Here is a 15,709-nt window from a genome sequence, read left to right as displayed (position 1 = left end):
GAGCTACTCTATAACTATGGAGTCTTTTTAATACTATAATGCAGTGAGTTTTGATCAATTGAATAAGATTTTAATGAACTGTAAGATAGCAATATTGAATGGTTTATGGGTAAATTCCCAGGGTCACGGCCTGGTTTATCAAGCTATAGTTTTCTGTTCTTGCGTCTGTTACAGCCATTAACAGGTTTGTTTGTTAGCCTGTTGAACTATTCCCGCAGATACCCTGTTTCCCCCCCCCCCCCCTCACTTTCAGTCCATTTAACTTCTACATAGGACCATAACTACGTATTTACAACTCTGATTGCTCCCAAACTTGGAATATCAGTCCCTGGCATCAAAACCTATCAATTCAAATTGATAAACCTCAGTTTAGTAACCTTACTTTTCCACCCACCATACCCCTGGCCTGTTCAGTCCAGAAATACCAAAATCAATCAGACGCCCATAAATAGTACAGGATTTTTGAGATATTTTTACTCTAACTGTACCGATTTAGAGGACCGACCCTAATTTGGAGGCCAACAAATCAGCCCATTGAGAAATATCAATTTTCTCTTACATCAGCCTGCACAAGCTCTAACCCTATTTCACCAATTCTCAGCCCTAACTCCTTAGTTTAGGGCCATCAAAGGTTCAATCCAAAACCAATTGGGACACAGCCACAAACAGATCTTTAGTTGACTGTGCCTCGCACTTTAAGACCAGAGGTGGAGCTTGTCATGAAATCATAAGTGCATAGCCCTGTTGATGCCAAACAGAAAACTGCAGGTCCTACAGCAAGTTTCCAGAGATATTGGACAATGGGGCCCAAATGATGTGTTGTTTAGTGTTCAGGTTTATATCACAGGGATTTCATCCTTTCACTATTTATCACGTTAAAACAGTTTTTATGCGCCTAAAGCTAGTTGTTCAGCCATTCAGCTACCAACGCTTCGAGAAAGCACGTGAGGCTCTAGAAGAGTCTAGTTGTTCAGCAGATGTCAAGCTCAAAAGTTGTCCGTTCTTTGGATTAAAGAATGAAGAAAGTTCCGTCTCAATCCGTTGGCAAGTGAGCCAGCGGATATAATTCACTATCTTTCTTCTAATTTCCTCAGAAATTCATCAAAACCAGAGTCCTTTATTGCTACTTCTGATCTGGATGCTGTTCGGTGGATGCGCATCACCAAGCTTGATGCACATGCGGTGGAGAGAAGAATTTCCAGCTAGGTGTCGCCATTCAAACAGGATCTCGGCCAAGTGTCGAGCTCGGGGGTGCATCAGAGATCTTCCAGCGCACCCCTGTGACATAGAGGAGCCGGATCCTCCATCCCTAAGGTACAACCAGCTATAAGCAAGATTGAAGACAACACAAGAGTCGAATTCCCATAGGCTGCTAATCCAGATTGTAGGGCAGTGTGAAAAGCTCATTTTGTGACCATTTTCCCAAACTTTTTGTTGTTTCGTTGTTTGAGAAAGTGATGGTCTCGACGATAGTGCCTTTCGCATCAATTTTCTCATTCCCCCCCCCCCCCCCGCCCCAAAAAAAGAGAGGTTGAAGAATCCCACTGAAATGGTGAGATTTTTGTGATAGTCTGTGAAATCTTTAGAAGGGGTTGGTCCCACTCATTTTCTTACACTTAGCACAACCAAACATCAATGTGGAAAAATGTGCCATTTTCTTCCACTGCATTTTGCTTCATCTGCTCACATTCTCATACACTAAAACTTTCACGCTTCCCCATACTCTAGACAACCAAACACAACCATAAAGATTTAAAGAGGAATTTAGATGAAACCAAAGGTTGTAATAATAGAAAACCCAGTATTTGAAGCTTTTTTTTTTTGGTGAATAAAAAATTATATTACCGAAGCCTGAGGGGGGTGAGAGGGAGAGAAGGGGGAGGGGGAATATACAAAGGAAGGAAACAGGGGGGGAGAGATAGACCCCAGACCCAACTAAGGGGGGTGTGGGGACGTAAAAGAGCACTATCTAAACCCCAGGATACAACAATATGCCTGTTCCTTGGGGAATCCAAAAAAGCCTTATGAGGCTGAAAACAAAGCTTAGAGGAGACATCCCAAAACATGGCTTTCCAAATCAAGTCAAAGGAGCGACAGTTGGAGGTCCATCTCCTAAGGTTCCTCTCCATCCAAATGTGGTAAAGAGTTGCGCCAAACACAAGCTTGCCAATAGTGTCGCAGATAGTGCAACCAGGGAAAGTCATGGTCAGCCAGAGCCACTCTCGAGCGAAGGGGAGGTGTCTCCTGCTGCGAAGCCAGATAAACGAAAGGGCTTTTTTCCAGATGGTAGAGGTAAAGGGGCAAGCGAAAAAAAGGTGGTCAATGTCTTCGGAACTATTCCAACAGAAAATACAAGAACGGGGGACAGGGATTCTTCGGTGAGAGAGGAAGGCTTGGGTTGGGAGGCAAAGGTTAAGGGTTCTCCAGGCAAGGAAGCTATGGCGAGGGATGTGACCTTTGAACCAGACTAGCTTGTGCCATAGGACAGTAGGGGCTTGGGACCTAACTAGGTTCCAGGCAGATCTAAAGCTAAAGAGGTCGCTAGTGGAGGGGAGCCAAATAACCGTGTCCGCATGAACAAGGGGGGAGGGAATTCCAGACGAGGGGGAGGGTGAGGGGGAGAGGGGAGGGGGGGGACCAAGATCCGTGAGAGATGATGGAGGAAAGGGGGGCAGACTTGGGACTATCGGAGGAGTAAATTGATCTAGCCCCAAAGAAGTTATAAAGAACTCCGTTGGGGTACCGGGGGTCGAGCCAAAGGGAGATGGAGGAGCCATCAGCAATAGAAGAGGAAGTGGCTCTAAGTGCCAAAGGGCGGAGGAGGAGGATCTTGCACCAAACCCAGGAGGAATTCGCAGGGATGGAGACGGTCAAAATGGAGTCATTTTTTAGGAGGTGGGAGTAAACCCAATGAACCCAAATGGAGTCGTGCTTAGAGGAGATTTTCCAAATAAGCTTCAGGATTCCCGCAGTATTGGAGTCACGAATACGGCGAAATGCCAAGGCCTCCTTCGGATTTAGGAAGGCAGATGGATTTCCAGCTGACTGGATGGAGGAATCTGGAGGAATCCTTCCCTTTCCAAAGGAATGCACAACAGAGGGATTCCATAGCTTTGATGGTAGCTTTAGGAAGGGCAAAGTTGCGGCACCAATAGATGTAAGAAGATTGGAGCACTGATCTGATGCATTCAAGCCTACCCTCATAAGAAAGAAGTCTACCCTTCCAAAGTTGGAGATGCTTGCGAATATTGTCAAGCATGGGGGTGCAATGATGATAGAAAGCCAAACAGGGATAAGGGGGAGGCCCAGGTATTTCACTGGAGGGGAGCCCAGAGAAAAGCCTATGAAGCGGAGGAGGGAGTCTCTGTCGAGGGCAGAGACACCAGAGAGGAAGAGTTTGGATTTAAGGAGGTTAATACGGAGGCCAGAGAGACTCTTGAAGAGGTGAAGGGAGGACATGATGGCAGAGATGGAAGAGGGGGAAGCTTTGGAGAAGATCATAAGATCGTCCGCAAAGGCCAGGTGTGTGAGATTTAGGTGCTTGCACTTGGGCAGCGGGGAGATAAGGTGAAGGTCGGTTTTGGCTTGGATGCTCCTTGAAAGGACTTCCAGGGCCAGACAGAAAAGAAAGGGGGAGAGAGGGCATCCCTAGCGAATTCTAACTTTGGAATGGAAAAAGCCGGCGGGGGAACCGTTAACGATAAACAAGAAAGAGGGGGTGGAGATACAGGCTAGGATCCAACAGATAAAAGCGGGGGGAAAGACCAACTGGGAGAGTACATTGCAGATGAAGTCCCATCTAAGGGAATCAAAAGCTTTGTGAAGGTCAATCTTCATAACGGCAGCAGGAGAGTGGGATTTTCGATCAAAGCCACGCACAATTTCAAAGTAGAGGATAATGTTATCCGCAATGCTTCTGCCAGAGATGAAGACAGATTGGTTGGGGCTGACCAAGGATGGGATGACTAGCTGGATTCTGTTTGCCAGGATTTTGGCAATGAATTTATAGAGGAGATTGTAGAGAGAAATGGGTCTAAAATCAGAAAGAGAGAAGGCTCCATCTTTTATAGGGATGAAGCAAAGAAAAGTCTGATTGACCTGGGCTAGCTGGCTGGGATTAAAGAAGAAGTTGCGGATGGCTTTGATGAGGTCATCCTTGATATGGTCCCAACAACTAACAAAAAATCCCATGCTGAAACCATCAGGGCCGGGGGGCCTTAATTGATTTATGGGACAAGATAGCCTTGGTAATCTCCTCATCCGAAGGAATGGCAAGGAGAGAGCTAGCCAAGGAGGAGGGTACAGATTTATGGATGAGGCCAGGAGGGAGGGGAGAGGAAGGGGGGAGAAGGAGGTTGAAAAGGGAGGAGAAAAAGGAAGCAGCCTCAGTCTTAATATCAAGGATAGAGGAAAGCGGGGATCCATCCCGAGCAATAAGCAGGGTGATGGAGTTGGAGTTCAACCTGGCTTTAAGAGAACGATGAAAGAAAGCCGAGTTAGAATCACAAGCTCCAGCCATTTAATATGGGATTTCTGGCGGAGAAAGCTTTCTTCCATAGAGGAAAGGGAAGAGAGCTCTTCAGAAAGCTTTCTCTGTTCCTCAGCCAACAAGAGGTTTAACGGATTCAACTAGAGGCGGGATTGCACGGAGGCAAGGTCGGAACGGCAAGAGGAGACCCGGGAGGGGATATTACCAAAGGTGGCAGAGTTCCAGATTTTGAGGCCAGATTTGGTGAGACGGAGCTTCTTGGCGAATGCAAAGAGAGGGAGGGAGGGGCAATGGACGGGGGAACTCCAAGCTTTAAGAATGGTAGGGAGGTAAAGATGATGGGAGGTCCACATGTCGAAGAACTTAAAAGGTTTGGGGCCAAAGGAAAAATATTGTTGGAGGAGGAGGTGGCAAGGACTGTGATGTAGATCCAAGTCTCCATGACCTGAAGAAGCCCCCTCGATCATAGGGTTTTAGTAGGAGCCTTAGTACAGTTTATTTCAGTTCTATACTTAGTTTTTTTTAGCAGCCTTAAGGACTTAATCCTATTGGCTGAGATTGTTTTATTCTTATTGGTTCCTAGGGTATCTTTTATTTCAACTGTTTTAAGTGATCTAATCCTATTGGTTGATAGGGGATTTGATCCTATTGGTTGTTAGGGAATATTTAAGTTGTCTTAAGTTGTTAAGGGTAGTTAGGTCTTTTCTCTTTTAAGTGTTTTAACTTCAGATTTAAACCTCCACGATTTAGAAAGGAGGAGTTTGAATTGTAATCTGATTTGGCCCTTAGGCCCTTATTAATAAGAGATCGTGGGAGAGGCTAACCCACCAGTTTTATGTTTAAAAAAATCGAGCTTTTGATGTTGGCCTTTGCTGCTGCTGCTTCTCTCTTCAGAGACTGTCTTGTGTGTCATATCAAAACCCCTTGTGACTCATATCAAGGTTGAAGGGCTGGTGGACTCCAGTGACTCCTTGCATCTTGTAGATCGGGAGGTCCTCTCTTAGCTCTTCTTCAATCTACTACTGTTGGAGATCAGTGTTATTCAAGTAAGTAGTTTATACAGTTCTGCAATTACTTTCCTCTTCTTAATCCTCCACTAAACCCTAATCGATTCCTATAACCCTAACCTCATTCTAAAATCTGTCCAGCTTTATCCCTCCACTCAAAGTCATTCAAACTTCAGCCACAGATCCCTTACTACCTTCCCTCCACTCGATCTCAGTTACAGCTCATTCCAACAGTTAAAACCCTAATCCCCTTCATTCCCCATTAAACCCTAAAACTCCAATTTTCAGATCTTATACTTCCCACCATAAAAAACCAACCAAATTCCAGTCGAGTTACCCTTCCACTGTCCCCTACCTTCGATCCAAAGCCCTGCCCCAAAACCTCACTTTAAAACCCAAATTCCATAGTTTTCCTAATTTCTAAAACCCGAAACCCTAACCCTAATTCTGCAGAATTTTCAAACTTATTTAAACCTTGATATTTTTATACCATAATAACCCCCTAGGTTTGCCTATTAAAACCATATAAGATTCATCCCCAAATTCTAAAACCTAACCCTAGTTTTGCCCTAGAAACACCTAAATCTGCCCAATCTGTTATCGGATTTAGAGAAGGATCTGTTATTGGCTTCTAGTGGGATTATTCCTATCTAGAACTACATTATTTGGTATCAAAGCCATGGATGAACATGGTAACCCTATACTGGACCCCACACTACCACCCCCACCTGATCCCATGGCAGTAATCATGGACATGCTGCAGAAGTTAAATGACAAAGTGACACAATTGGAAGAACAAAGGCAGCCTGTGCCTCTTATAGACAACCCTCTTTATATAGAGGAGGACAGATTTCAAGTTCATTCTGAAGTTCATGGAACTTTGTGAAGGAATCGACATCACAGAGATCATTCCAGAAGTCATAGAGACCACAGAGATCATTCCAGGAACCGTGGAGATCACAGGGACAGAAGAAGACATGATAGAGGTGGTTACAGAGAAGATAGGGACAGAATTAGAGAAGACCCCCAAAGGCCTAATTCTGAGGAGTATTTGAGGTCCTATTTCACTACTGATGAAGCCACTAATAAGAGGTATGATACACAGAAGGTCAAACTTGAGCTGAAAGAGTTTGATGGGAACCATGATCCCCAGGTGTTCTATGACTGGCTTGCTGCCCTGGACGATTACTTTGATTGGTATGAGTTGCCTGAAGACCGAAAGATGAGACTGGCACATACCAAGTTGATTGCCTCTGCCCGAGAATGGTGGCGAAAAAGAGAAAGAGACATGGAACTTGATGGCATGCACCTACTAATTGGGAAGACATGAGGTATGATTTGAGGGAGAAATACTTGCCCAGACATTATAGAGCTCAGATACAAGACCAATTCAACTCCCTACAACAAGGGACTATGACTGTAGCTGAGTACATGCAGAAGTTTGATGCTCTTTCTTCCCGTACTGACACTAGAGAAGGAGCTACTTAGATGTTGTCTCGATTTCGGCTGGGATTGAGATCAGACATTATTAGGGCTATTGGAGTGGCTGATGTTAGAGACATCAAGGACTGTTTTAAGAATGCATTAAAGGCTGAAGAGTTAGTGGCTGCCAATAGAAGATCTGATTCCTCTACTGTCAACACCAACAAAGCTTTTCAAGTCCCCAAGTCTACCACCAATGGTTATACTCGAGCTGGACATACTGCAGCTGGTTCTACTCGATCGGGCTATTATATTGGTAGTTCTTCTAGCCCTACAGTCCACCCACGTGCTGAACAAAAGGGTAAAGCTCCCATGGACAGCAATGAACCCCACAAGTGTTTCCACTGCAATGAGCTTAGGCACTATGCCAAGGAATGCCCACAAAAGCATAAACCTGCCAATGTGGCTGCCAAGGCAGAGGAAACCTCTGAAGAGAACGATGAGCAAGGTATATATGCATTACCCCCTGGTAGTGATGACGACTTAGATGGTTACTTTGAAGATATGGATGGTGGTGCTCGAGGTGTCCATATGATTGCTCAAGTTTTCATGGATGATGTGGTTGATTGTGAAGAGGTAATTGGGAGCATTTCACAGGAAGACAATGTCAAGCAAGTTGCTGCCCTTAAAGAAGTGGAGCTCGAAGAGAAGATTGTTAACATTGAAGACCCTATGGAGGTTGATCACATAGACTTTGTGATGCCCCCTTGGTTCTTTGAAGAGAAGGCTCCACGACTTGAAGACTATATTCCCCCTGTTCCAGCCTCAACAGAATTCTGCCCCGGAAGTGTTGAAGCTGCTACCCACATGTTGCATCCCCCTCATCACAAAGTTCGTGGATGAGTTTTTTCACACAAGCACAGTACTTGGATTTCCACTCATGCAGTCAACAAGCTCAGTGCCAAGTTGCAAGGGTGCTGCATAGATTTCACCCATTCATCGGTGATGAATGTTTTTAAGTCGGGGAGAGTTGATGTAGATACAAGTCTCCATGACCTGAAGAAGCCCCCTTGATCATAGGGTTTTAGTAGGAGCCTTAGTATAGTTTATTTCAGTTCTATACTTAGTTTTTTTTAGCAGCCTTAAGGACTTAATCCTATTGGCTGAGATTGTTTTATTCTTACTGGTTCCTAGGGTATCTTTTATTTCAGCTGTTTTAAGTGATCTAATTCTATTGGTTAATAGGGGATTTGATCCTATTGGTTGTTAGGGAATATTTAAGTTGTTTTAAGTTGTCTTAAGTTGTTAAGGGTAATTAGGTCTTTTCTCTTATAAATGTTTTAACTTCCGATTTAAACCTCCACGATTTAGAAAGGAGGAGTTTGAATTGTATTCTGATTTGGCTCTTAGGCCCTTATTAATAAGAGATCGTGGGAGAGGCTACCCCACCAGTTTTATGTTTAAAAAATTCGAGCTTTTGCTGTTGGTCTTTGTTGCTGCTGCTTCTCTCTTCAGAGGCTGTCTTTTGTGTCATATCAAGACCCCACTTGTGACTCATATCAAGGTTGAAGGGCTGGTGGACTCCAGTGACTCCTTGCATCTTGTAGATCGGGAGGTCCTCTCTTAGCTCTTCTTCAATCTGCTGCTGTTGGAGATCAGTGTTATTCAAGTAAGTAGTTTATACAATTCTGCAATTACTTTCCTCTTCTTAATCCTCCACTTAACCCTAATCGATTCCTATAACCCTAACCTCATTCTAAAATCTGTCCAGCCTTATCCCTCCACTCAAAGTCATTCAAACTTCAGCCACAGATCCCTTACTACCTTCCCTCCACTCGATCTCAGTTACAGCTCATTCCAACAGTTAAAACCCTAATCCCCTTCATTCCCCCATTAAACCCTAAAACTCCAATTTTCAGATCTTATACTTCTCACCATAAAAAATCAACCAAATTCCAGTCGAGTTACTCTTCCACTGTCCCCTACCTTCGATCCAAAGCCCTGCCCCAAAACCTCACTTTAAACCCTAAATTCCATAGTTTTCCTAATTTCTAAAACCCGAAACCCTAACCCTAATTCTGCAGAATTTTCAAACTTATTTAAACCTTGATATTTTTATACCATAATAACCCCCTAGGTCTGCCTATTAAAACCATATAAGATTCATCCCCAAATTCTAAAACCTAACCCTAGTTTTGCCCTAGAAACACCTAAATCTGCCCAATCTGTTATTGGCTTCCAGTGGGATTATTCCTATCTAGAACTACATTAGACTGTGGTCAGAAAGGCCTTGGAGAAGGAAATTAGCATGGGAATGAGGGAAGGTGGAGAGCCAGGCTTCATTGATGAGGAAGCGATCCAGCTTGCAAGCAATTCAGTCGTTGCCCCCCCCCCCCTACGATTGTGCCAGGTAAGGGGGGAACCTGACCATCTAAGATCATCAATACCAATATCCTCAATACAATCATTAAAGGCCTTAATGGACTAGAAGTCAAGGGGGCGACCTCCAATTTTCTCAGATTGGAATCTAACAACATTGAAATCTCCCCCCACCCCCCAAGGAAGAGAACCAATCCCAGCTTTATTGAGAACCAAATCGTCCCAAAGGGAGGTGCGGTCAGCAGCCCAGTTGAAGGCATAGACGATCGTGAGGTAGAAGGAAATGGGGGAATTAGGGAGGAAGAGAAGGAGGTGAATAAGCTGGGGGGAGGAGTGAGAGAAGGAGATGTTAATTTTGGAAGGGTCCCAAAGGATCCAAATACGGACATTTGGAGAATGGTTGTAATTGGAGATGAAGGACCAAGAAGGGGCAATGGATGCCGAAATGCGAGAGGCATTCTCGTGTAGGACACGAGTTACCACGAGGACTCAGAAGGAGGAATGAAAAGATTTAATGAGGGCTCTAATGTCATGGTGCTTGGCCAGGGAGTTAAGACCCCTAACATTCCAGAAAAATCCGGCAGACATGGAAAACTAGAGGGTGTAGGGTATTGAAGTCCAAGGGGGAACACTCTTGTACCTCCTACGAAAGTAAGCTAGGGTGGGGCGATGGCGGGCAATAACAATAGCAGTAAGGGAGCTACCAGTTCCACAAGGGGGAGCCAAGGGGGAGGGGGAGGGGGCACTCAGCAGACAAGGAAAGGGGTTAAAAGGAGTTAGAACAAAGGAGGGGGTTAGGGGTGTGGTCGGTTGAGTGAGAAAAGGTTAAGGCAAGGTGAGCGTGGGGGGGTACAGAGTCGGTGAAGGGGGTGGAGGTGTGGTTGGGTGAAGTGGACCGGGAAGAGTGTCGGGTTGTCGGATTAGAGGGTCGGGTTAGGGGAGTGGAGGTGGAAGGATCGTGATTTAAGGTAGTGTTGGGGTATAAATGTGATGGTAGGGGTAGAATGGGAAGATTATAGGAAAATAAGGATGGGAGCTGGTGTAAAGTAGATGGTTTGGTTAGAGGATGGGCCGGGTTGGGCTTGGGGTGGTGTTGGTTTAGAGAAGGCAAGGGTAAAGAGGAAACAAGGTTAGAAGAGGGACCAGGGGGTTAGGTAGAAGGGGGGAGGACGGATCTGGATAGCGATAAAAGGGGGTTAACATGGGAAAAAGGGGAAAAGGTTTCGTTTGAACTACCTCGCAAAGGAGCAAGACAACCATCGAGAGAGGAGCTTCTGAGGGACTGATCCCTGGTCTGCGACAAAGGAAGCCAGCGGTGGCTGGGCCCTAAACTTCGAAGCATCCAGGACTGGAAAGGAACAGCCGAGGGATTCAAGTGCCAAATTGGTGAAATCAACTCTGCACGATCTGTTCTGCAGGAAGCTCTGAGCAAAAGTGGATGTTGGTTTTGTCGCATGAGTCGCTGATGGTCCAATGGGAGCATTCTCAATTGAAGAAGCCGGAGAAGCCAACCTATGGGGACCAAGGATCGAGGCATCTTCGTGGATTGCAACCAGCAGAGGAGCATCGGAGGAAGTCAGCGAAACCTCATGCACAGGAACCGAGGGGACTTCCCTACGTAGCGGAGATGCAAAGATGGGTGGACGTGGCGACGTCGTCTATGGCAAAGGCGCACTTTTACTCTTCCTCTGCTAAGAGATCTGGAGAGGCTCGAGGGCAGAGGAGGAGCAAGGTAGCAAGCGGAGCCAGGGAGACGACCAGAAGTGGAGGCGGGAACCGGAAGGCCATCGAGTTCGTCTGAAGAAGACAGAAGGCTTGAAACGTTGGCATCTTGAACTCGAGTAGTTGGAACATCTTCGGGGGCATCGACGGTAGCTTGAACTTGAGAAGACAGAGCATCATCAGAGGCAAAGACTAAAGCTTTGCCGGAGCAGTTACGAGAGTGATGCCTAAAGACTTTACAGTGAATGCAATGAGGAGGAATCCAATCAAACTTGACAGGCTGTTTGAAGTTGAACCCATTTTCTTCGATGATGGTGATGGAGGAAAGCGGAGGGCGATCTGCCGAGACATCAATGCAAATTCTTGCAAAAGATAATCTATCCATTTTAAGAGTGCGATCGTCGGAGTAAAGAGGGAAGCCCAAGACTGAACCTATTCTGCTTAGGCATTCTTGACTCCAGTAATGAAAAGGGAGACCTGGCAGGGCAATCCACAAGGGAATGGAGCTGAAGTCGACCTTGTGGAGCGAGATGTAGGGATCCCACTAGCGGAGGAAGATTGGATTGGAGCCTACAAGCCAAGGAGCACCGTCCAGAGCTCTAGCCTTGGCTTCATCAGAAAAGAACTTGAAGACGAAAACACCACTGTCGAGAAGGAAAATATCTAACGAACCTTGAGCTTTCCATTGCTTAGTGAGGGATGCTTTGACAGTGTTGAACGAAGGCCTCGAACCAAGGAAGTGACCCACGAGGCACGAGTGCCATTTAGAAATTTCTGGAGAGAGAAGATTGTTGGGGCATAGGGTGAACGAAGCACCATCTTCAAAGGATGGTTTAACATAATGGAGGGAGAGACCAGAGCTCGAGGATGAGGTGGGATGAGAGAGCAGAGACAGCCATGGTTTTGGTCCAGGGGTGGGGGTGGTTACGAATGTGGTGGGGGATGAGGGGATGGTGGAAGATTGGGTGCTGGAGGTGATGGTGGCGGATGATGTAGTGGGGACGGGAGGCCTGGAGTTGGTGATGGCAAGGGTGGTGGGTGAGATGGTGGAGGAGGGGGGTGGTCGGAGGAGGGAGATGGGGAGAGCTCATCTCTCGAAGAATCTACTGATATACTCAGTCACTTTGGATGAAGGTAAAAGTGATGAATTCAAAGTCAAAGTCAGTGTTGACTATGAGAACATTCTACAACTAAACTTCAGAAGGTGCAAAGAGATACAATTTGTAGCAGCCGTTTATCGGGTTTTTGTTAGGAAAAATATATAGGGCTTTCACCGCCTCCCCTACTATAGTACAACACGAATTTTGGGAGATTTTTTTTCTTTATAATCAAAGGAGAAGTGTCGGACTACCTACCTGGCCTGGTCTTCACTTGGAAATAATTCCGGAGGAGCCAAATGTAAATCTTTTGGCTTCATTTGATCCCTTGAATATGAAATCAGGAAGCCTTTTAAGTAGGGGGATAAGTAGATTAAAAGTACTGTTTTATTTTTAGCCAAATTCTGTTTTTGTGTAGCAATGGTGGCTTCATAACTAATTGTTAGTCAGTTATCCTGCACTGGCTTTATTCAATTTTGGGTTTTATGGGCCTATTGTTTAATGGATTTTAGTGGGTTCCAGAGGCCTATTGTTTTATCAGATTCTAGTGAGCTAAAATAGGTTCATTTTGTAGTTTCTAGAGCAACTAGAGGTTCCTGGGTGTTTAAGTGATAGAACAGGCTAGTTAGTTTTAACAAGCAGCCAAGCACTTTCTATTTTATGTCCTAGCAAGGAACTACAAACAAAGGGCCATTCTACAAGCACAAATTTGAGCAGCAATTGCCTTCTTCCTTTCCATCTTTAGCTATCATCTGGATTCACAATTCTTTTGAGGTGGGTTCCTATATGCATATTTTCTTTTCTTCTCTTATATTACTTTCCAATTTTCTGTTTAAAAGCTCGGCAATACCATTCCCAACCCCACAACTAGTTTGTTTTCTCCATCAGCATTCTTCAGGAAACCATCACTGATCCATTTTCATTGCAAACACTAACCAAACCATTTAGTACCCATATAAAAACATTGGTGAGTTGTGTAACCCGATAGGGGTATTTTTGTTTTTTCACTTTGTTTATTCCCTGTAACTAGCATAGTCGGCTGTACAGGGACATATCTGTCATTCTGCCCTATTATTGAAAGCTATAAATGAAAGGGGCTGAGTGAACAAATTATTCACTCAAGCCATTCTCCTATTTTCTGTTTTGCTAACATGTTGTCAGAGATAAACCCTAAAACTCTATTCTGATCTAAATCCCAAAAACCCCCCTTCCTTCTTGGCTGACTGCATCGGGTCTTTTCTTGTTCCCTTCATTGTTTGGTTGCACCAATGACAGGTTCAGACTCCTCTTCTGCTACCTCTGGGCTTGATGGACAGTCCCGGACAGAATTTCTTCCCCTTGCTGCTCCTATCAAACTCGATGGCACAAATTACCTCAAGTGGTCTTGGACTACCCACTTGACCATTGCTGGTCGTGGCCTTACTGGCCATATTCTTGGGACTAACCCCATGCCAGCTGAAACTGGTTCTCCGCAAGAGAAGTGGATGTCTCATGATGCTATGGTGATGTCATATTTGATCCACTCTGCAACCAGATCTGTTCTCAATTTTTTACTTCTGGAAACAGCCCATCAAATCTGGAGTGCCGCCAAGGAGACTTATGGACGCGTTGGGAATGATGCACAGGTGTATGAGATTCGCAAGAAGGCCCATGCCACTATGTTGCCCTCAAAAGCTTGTGGCAGCAATTGGATCATTACTTCGACTATCAGCCCTCTACACCTACTGATATTGCTGCCTATCGTAAACACGTCGACAAACTCTGAGTATACGACTTCTTGGCAGGTCTGAATGTGGAGTATGACCCTATTCGAGTGCAAGTGCTGAGCCGCTCTCCCTTCCCTACACTAGAGCAGTCATTTGCTTTGGTTCATACAGAGGAGACTCGCCGGGCTGCTATGTTGCATACTCCTACTGTTGATCGGTCTGCCCTACAGACTACTTCCAGCTCCACTTCTATTCCCATTACTGATGGTGGGAATGCTGCCTCCAAGGATCCTGTCAAGTGTGAACACTACAACAAACTTTATCACACCAAGGCTCAATGCTGGAAGTTACATGGGAAGTCTGCTGATTTTGAGGCCAAACGGGGCCGTGTGAAGTCGAAACCTAAGGCAAATCTTACGGAATCTTTTGCTGCCGCTGCTGCCCCCTTTATTGACATTGGGCTTACTCAGGATGAACTCCTGGCTTTCCATCGCATGCTACAGGCCTCTTCCGCTGCACCTACCACAGCATTCGCACCTGCTACCCCTTCTAGTTCTTACTTTGCCTCAGGTATTCCAGTCGGTAGTCATTGTGCATCGGCTGTCTCTGTTCCTTGGATTATAGACTCCGGTGCCACTGACTACATGATTGGTTCTTCCCATGTGTTTCACCAGTATTCTCCCTCTTCTGGCAAAGATAGTGTTCGAGTGGCTAACGGTTCTCTTTCTCTTGTTAATGGAAAGGGTTCCATTTGTTGCTCTTCTACCCTTACATTAAATTCTGTTTTGCATGTTCCTTCCTTTTCTACCAATCTTCTTTCCATTAGTAGTCTAACTAAAGATTTGAACTGCAAAGTAACTTTCTTTCCCTCTCATTGTGTCATATAGGATCTGATGAAAGGCCACATGATTGGGGGTGGTAAGGTACATGGTGGTCTCTACATACTCGACACGGGTCAGACTTTTCCACCGTCAGCTTCATCCCCGGCTCATCAGTAACATTCAGCCACTTCTTCGGATCTCCATCTATGGCATTGTCGGCTTGGTCACCCTCCTCTTCGAACTTTAACCTTTTTATTTCCTCAGTTAGTTAAAGATTGTAAAAGGGATCAGTTTTTATGTGAGGCCTGTGTTTCGGCAAAACAGACTCGTTCCACTTACTTTCCATTAAATAAAAGTACTTCTCCCTTTGCTTTAGTTCATAGTTTCATACTGATGTGTGGGGCCCTGCCACTACTGTACTACTTCTCCAATCGTAAGTCAGATTCCTGTTGATTGGGGGAGTGTAGACCTGTAAGTCAGATTCTTGTTGATAAAGTCTATACCCGGAAGCACAAAGAGCAAGTTCAGATTCTGCTACACCACCTGGTAAGGATCCTTCTTTTGATTTACCTATTGCTACCCATTAAGGCATTAGATCTTGCACCCAACATCCCATCTCCAATTTTGTTTCCTATTATGCTTTGTCTCCTTCCTATCGTGCATTTGTGTCCTCTCTTTCCTCAATTTCTATTCCTCAAAAATGGCAGGAGACAATTGCAGATCCAAAGTGGAAAGCAGCCATGATGGAAGGGATGACGGCCTTATCCAAAAATGAAACGTGGGAGTTGGTGGTTCTTCCTTCGGGCAAGAAACCAGTTGGTTGTAAATGGGTGTTTGTTTTCAAGCAGAAGCCAGGCAGAACAGTGGACAGATATAAGGCCAGACTTGTGGCTAAGGGCTTTACTCAGACCTATGGGATTGACTATCAGGAGACGTCTGCCCCATTTACAAAGTTGAACACTATTCGGGTTTTGTTGTCATATGCTGTCAATCTACGCTGGGATTTGCAGGAATTGGATGTGAAAAATGCATTCCTTCATGGAGAGCTAGAAGAGGAGGTTTATAT

General features: G+C 45.2%; 1 protein-coding gene across 1 annotated transcript in view; it reads right to left on the bottom strand.

Moving 5' to 3' along the window:
- Positions 1-15,709, bottom strand: part of LOC122668165 (ferredoxin-dependent glutamate synthase, chloroplastic) — an 82,870-nt gene that overhangs the window by 42,007 nt on the left and 25,154 nt on the right. The gene's annotated exons all lie outside the window — the stretch shown is intronic.

The sequence above is a fragment of the Telopea speciosissima genome, chromosome 7 (assembly GCF_018873765.1).
Source record: "Telopea speciosissima isolate NSW1024214 ecotype Mountain lineage chromosome 7, Tspe_v1, whole genome shotgun sequence".
NCBI classification, from domain to species: domain Eukaryota; kingdom Viridiplantae; phylum Streptophyta; class Magnoliopsida; order Proteales; family Proteaceae; genus Telopea; species Telopea speciosissima.
This window is presented reverse-complemented; position numbering and strand designations above follow the sequence as displayed.